Below are 6587 nucleotides of genomic sequence, written 5' to 3' on the forward strand. Positions count from 1 at the left end.
TAACACTTTTAGTAATTTAAATGTTGCTAAGAAAAAATTCCAGAACTAATGATTTAATTATATTTGTATCCTTGAAACATTTGTTCGATAAAAAAATATACGTTAACTATTCTTTGATATATGGATTCTTCCAGACTATTACAAGAAATTCTCTTTATAAATTTCATTCTGCTTAAAATTATTAACCACTTCTAGTTCTTTAAAAATTTATTTTAGTCATAAACCAATAAATTAAAAAAAAAACATATTTTCAGATGCATTTAATTTATAATCTAGATATTTTAGTCAATAGACATTTTAGTGAAAAAATTATAATTTTTAATTTAGTTGAATTTTTTTCTTACTTTACTGAACAATCAAAGCAATACATTTCATGTTTTTATAACAATGTTTAAAATATGCAAAGATGTAACTCTCATAAGCCTAACGAACATATTTATCTACTTAAAAAGAATTAAAAATTTTAATTAATTATTTCCTAATGGTTTGGTGTTACTCTGTATAATAGTTATCTTCAGATTCAGTCTGCAATGATGTTTTTAAAAAACGCAGACAAGCGCAGCAAATATGGAAAAATGATCTCGATTTGCACGGAATGAGTTAGAGAGGTTTTTTTTAGTTTATTTATGGTCTGATTCTCATGAATAAATTGAACTTTAATTACGTTATATATTTTATATGAAATGAATTGGAATTAATTTGTCAAGGGTAGCTTATGAAATAAAACTCTTGTTTCATGGAAGATAAACAAACAGAGGATTTTTAGATAAAGGATTCATTACAGATTATTTGCAAATGCCTGAAGATACAAGTCATATTTTTATTATTTATTAATTTATTTTTTGGCATCAGAAGATATTTTTGATTTTCATTTTATTGAAGCGCATGTCAGGAAAAGATTTAAAATTCATCATTTGTTTTGTTTTATAACTTTCATGAAAATTAAATGCTATGACTTACATTTTAAATTCTTAATAAAATTTTTCCATTCATCAATTTTATAATGTCTGGCTTTTGTATTTGCATCATTTATAATGCTAAATAATGTTTCTGAACATGCATCGATTTACTCTCCATAACGTTACTTCTTTCTTCAGTCATTTTTCATTAATTTATTTTTAATCATTTCATAAGAATTTCAAAATTGATTAAAATAGTCTAGTTTTATGATGTAATCATAAAACTAGACTATTTTTATGATGTAATCAAGCTTAAAGATGTGATATTAGGCTTATTACCATGTTCGTAGACGTACAAAGCTTAATAATGTTTCTAAAAATCATATGAACTCATTGATTTGCTCTCTAGAATGAAAAAAAGCGTACCCTTTTCGGCAGTAACTTTTCTGAATCATCTCATAGATATTTTAAAAATGATTAAAATAGTTTCCAGTTTTTCTGATGACATCAAATTTATAGATATGATAAAGGCTATCATCAAACTCATAGAGATTTGGTAAATAATATAGAGGGCTAAGGCTAAATAAAACAGTAGCAACTAATAATCAAGAAAAAAACATCTTTATTTAAATAAATCCAAACTCATAATTCACTTGTGGATACATTTCAATCCACTCATTATTTTAACTAGATCTTCAATATTTATTATACGATTTCTTTCATGTGATTACTCTTTTTTCAAGATCTAAAGCAAATATCAAAATTATTATTTTATAATCATTCAGAAAGTTATCAATCATTGATAAAATATTTTTATTAATGCAAGGAAACGAGAGAAACAATTTTAAAGGCATGTATTATATATTGATGCCTTTTTGTATCTCAAATTTTTCTGTAACAAAAAGAGAAAAGTTTAGCTGAATAAGTTTAATTAGCTTTGTGATGTCGAACATTGTTTTGAAAAATGTACAACTCTGAAGAAATCATACTTTTCATTCAAGAAATCATAAAAGTAAAGTTTTGGAAATTATATTTATTTTAAGAAATAATCGCTATAGGTATAAAGATCAGGGAATTAGATTTATAAGTTGTATATATAAAAAGTTTCTTCAAAGAAATAAATGCTTCTGTCTAGACAATAGTTATAACTAGAATTGTAAAAATCCTAGGGGGTTTTGGAGGTTTACTTTTGGCTAGGGGGTTTAACTTTCCAAATCACTAAAGCCTAAACAATCTATATACCACAAACATTTTAAACTTTTCAAAAATGTATTATTATTTCGAAAAAAAGACATATACTAAAATTCTGGAAATTAAAAATTTTGATACACTGTAAAAAGTGCCGGAATGAATTACGGTCAAAAATACAGATACTCAGGTTGCCGCTACTTTTTACCGTAAAATTTATTTTTATCGGAACATGTTACAGAGCAAAATTTCTGATATATCGTAATTTTTCCATTAATTGTTACCGTAAAATTACTGAATCACTGTAATTAACTAAAAATTACGGTATTATGTTTCACTGTAAAAATAAATTTTACAGTAAAATGTATTTTATGCATGATGCAATCAAAATTCCGGTACTTTATACCGTGATTTGGTCCAGTGATGTTTTACAGTGTGGAATAAGCCACTTTTCTTGCAGCATTTCTATCTCACTGCAAATGTATAATATTCTAAAATTTTCGAAATTTAACATTTTGAAATACTGTAAAAAAGTACTAGTACACAGGGCGCTGCAACTTTTCACCGTAAAATTAACTTTCATAGAAATCTGTTACTGAGCAAAAACTCTGTTATATCCTGATTTTTACACAATTTACGTAAAATCCCTGAATCATTCTAATAAACTAAATCTTACTGTCAAAATTATGGTATTATGTTTTACGGTAAAAAATTATTTTACGGTAAAATATATTTTGCAAATGGTGTATTCTAAATGACGGTATTCTATACCGTAATTTGATCCGGAATTTTTTACAGTGTGGAATACGACAATTTCTTTATAGTATTTCTATCTCGCTGCTAATGTAATATTCTATGTAATTTTCAGTTATGCAACTTGCTATAGCCGTGTATAATGATTCCTAATATACCTATTCTTTTCGGGCCAGCTGGAGCTGGAATATAGCTAGCAAAGGAATATAGCATATCTCTTTTATACATGATTTTATTACAATAGTAACTATTGTAGTTTTAAAGACTTATTAAAAAATTAAAATAGTTTTATTCGATTTACTTTCATTTGGCTACATTTACAGTATAGAACCAACCTAAAAAAATATAGTCTAAAAGGATATTATGTATGCAAATGATTAAGTAAATACTCTTTCATTCGAGTGAAAGAAAAGAGGATTGAATATAGATTGAGTGGATGAATATAGAAATAAATGAAGGAAGAAAGAAGAGAATCAATAAATCAGTAAATTAGTAAATAGACGTATCAATGTATCGCTTAAATAGTGAATGGGAAAATAAGTGATTTGTCAAATCATTAAATCAGCGAATCAGTTTTAAAATAAGTAAGAAATAAAATTAAAAATCAATTATTGATTAGGTCCACTGTTTGACATTACAAGGAAGGGTTTTTTTTCTAACTGTTTTTTCCGATTTTTTTCTTTGCACGACTTCGTTTAGCAAATATTAAAAAGGATGACACTTTTGCAGAAAAATAAAAAGAAAAAAATACTTCAAAGAAAACGGATAAAGAATTTTCAAAAAAAAAAAAAAAAAAAAATTGTTCGAATATTTTTTTGTAAAAAAATCATTATAAAATGCATGTACGACTTATGTTCTGAAGTTTTTTGAATTTAAACAAAGACTTCTCGTTCTGTTCTGGGTAAACTATTAAAATTATTACTTTAAAATTACGGTAAAATAACATACTGCAGCCTGTCCATCCGATTAACTAAAAAGCAAATGATTAGGAACATTTCTTTACCTTTACGGTACTGAAACTGTTTACAACTGGTACGTTTAAAAAATCGTGAATACAGAACTCGGTTTAGTAACTATGTAGTAATTTTGCAATCATGCGTTAATGGTAGTTTTGTAATCACCGATTAAAGAATGCAGGACTGTAGAAACTTTTTATGCATTGAAAGAATGGAAGAAATATAGTGGTATCGATGCTGGAATTTGAACCCCTGTTGAACTGGTCATTAGATTAGCCCTCTCGTCTACAGTGTGTACCCAGATGCACGAAAAAAAACGACTTCGTAAGGTAGGCTTAGTTCGCACCAAGAAAATTCTGGTTTTCAAACCGTATACGGTAAAACCAATCAAGAAACGTTTCTTCTTACACTTAACACTTCGAATATTATTTTTTTAATGCTTATTTGACTATTTTGGATCAAGATTGTAAAATAACAATTAAATAACGTGCTGTTTAACCATTTTTACCAAGAAATTTTGGTCCCGCAGTGGACTGATCGTTAAGACACGGTTCCCAGCAGATCACCGAAGTCAAGCATCACTGGCTGCGGTCAGTGTGCTGGTGGGTGACCACTTGGATCAGTCTGCGTAGGGACCGAGGGTGTGCGGTATTGGTCCTCGTTAAACTGTGCTACCGTAAAGTGCTCGACTTCGCGCGCAGGTCGTCGGGCTACCGAAGCGGGGGTGACATCTCTTCCGCAAAGGATCAAAATTGTGATGGCATGTCTTCGGATCATCCTTCGGGATGTTTCCCAGACCGTCGCCAATAGCCCATTGTGCAGCTCTAGTGCGACGTAAATTAACAACAACAACAACAACCTAGAAATTTCAAATAGTGAATCGCTTCAACCTATACATGCTGAGAATGACTTAAAACTTGTGAAAAATCCCTTTCATGATTACAAATGAAACTAAAACACTACTTGGAAATAATTTATTTCCCAGGGTATTAGTTTGAAAACAGAATGACAAATAGTTATTTTCACGTTTGCTAATTGATCACCTAAATACATCCATCCTCTTTTTTTAATGCTCATTAAGAGTTTTTATTTCCGTTGCTACTCTACTTCTATTTGCATTAATAGAGTTCTCCATCATCAAATCTATCGAAATATACATCACAAATAGCTTTCCAAACCCATTATTTCTCTTTTCCATTTCATTCCATAGTTTAGATGCTAATGTAATAAAGCTAGGTTTCAAATGGCAAAACTTTTAGAAATAATTTATAGTTCCTCCTTACCTCCCAACCTTTCAACTCATAGCCATTGAGAATAGCTTGCTGTCGCTCTTGGCTCATTTATTTTTCGAAGTGCCTAGTTAAGGTCCCCCAGCAGAAAAATGGTAGCTTTTAACCGCTTAAAGTTTTCTGATGTTTCTCTGATTTAAGTGCTCGGAATTTTCCTTTACCACCCTGTGTCCCGTCCACCCTCCCTATAGTTTGGAAAATAGATAAAGAGAAGATACTCAAGCATATAATTCTAAGCCAACTACGTTTGGATTATTTTTAGTTTCTTGGAAAACGCGGTTGCTGACAATTAAAACTTTCGGCGCTGTAAAAATTTCCTTCCGCGGAAAAAGATAAATGAGTCGGAAAAATTTCTTCGAAAGATTGAGAAATAAATGAATGATTGAAACTCCCTTTCCTGACATTGTATGCTAATTAAAGGTTGGTATTGAACCGATATTTGTTTCATTATTTCAGTTATAAAAGATTTCGTCCATCGCAGCGAAACAGCATTTTTATAATTTTCTTTGGAAGCAGATAAAAATTAAAGTAAAATATTTTAAGTAGAAGCTTCAATAGCTATAAAAGTAGTTTCAGAAATTTGAAATAAATGACTACACTGTTTCATCAAATTAAAATTTAATTTATCGTTTATATATATAAAATAAAAATTAAAGTCCAAAATAAAACAATTTTCTTATTATGTATTTATTGTTGATATTCAAAGGCTCTATAATCATATGAAATAACACGCTTTAGTGAATAATACTTTATTTTCGAATTTATATAAGCTATTTATGATAACAAAGTTAAATTTTGTCCATCTTTGGCAATTGTTATTCATTCAAACAAAAGAAATGGCGCAAAACTCCAATATAAAAAAAGTGACAGTTCAGCAAAAATGAAAAGCATATGCTGTCTTTTTCTTTAATATTTGACAAGGCTCTCCAACACTACATTGTTTAGGCATTACAAGATGAGCTAAAATTGATTGATTGATTTTAATGATTTTCATAAAGAATGAAAAATTGTACCAACTTGGTAATTTCTTTAAATAGCTTACTACTTTTAAATATTTAGGCAATTTGTCTTGTTTAAATTTTAGACGGGTTTTGCACAAAATAGCTTTCTCTTTATTTACTTTAAAGTATGAAGATCTCATAAAGATCAATTGCTTGAAGAAGTATAAATAGAAATTTACAGGTTTTTATATCATTTATTACGTACTCAAATATATGTCTTAATTCTATTATAAACTGTAAAAAATATAAGTCAAAAGGCGTGATTAAACACGCTTCAGTTTCGAAACATGCATATTGAAAGATTAAAGTTTACAATAGTCTTATGAACCTATAGTCAATGTCCTGACAAAGAAGAAGTAAGAATCCAAAATAGACAAATAATAACAACCAGCACATACTGAGCATTTATTGTTTCTTGTATTGTTCTATTTGAAGAATTAGAAGCGTTAAATAGTAACTATATATATATATATATATATATATATATATGTAACATAAAAA

Source organism: Parasteatoda tepidariorum, chromosome 4 (assembly GCF_043381705.1).
Source record: "Parasteatoda tepidariorum isolate YZ-2023 chromosome 4, CAS_Ptep_4.0, whole genome shotgun sequence".
Classification (NCBI taxonomy): Eukaryota; Metazoa; Arthropoda; class Arachnida; order Araneae; family Theridiidae; genus Parasteatoda; species Parasteatoda tepidariorum.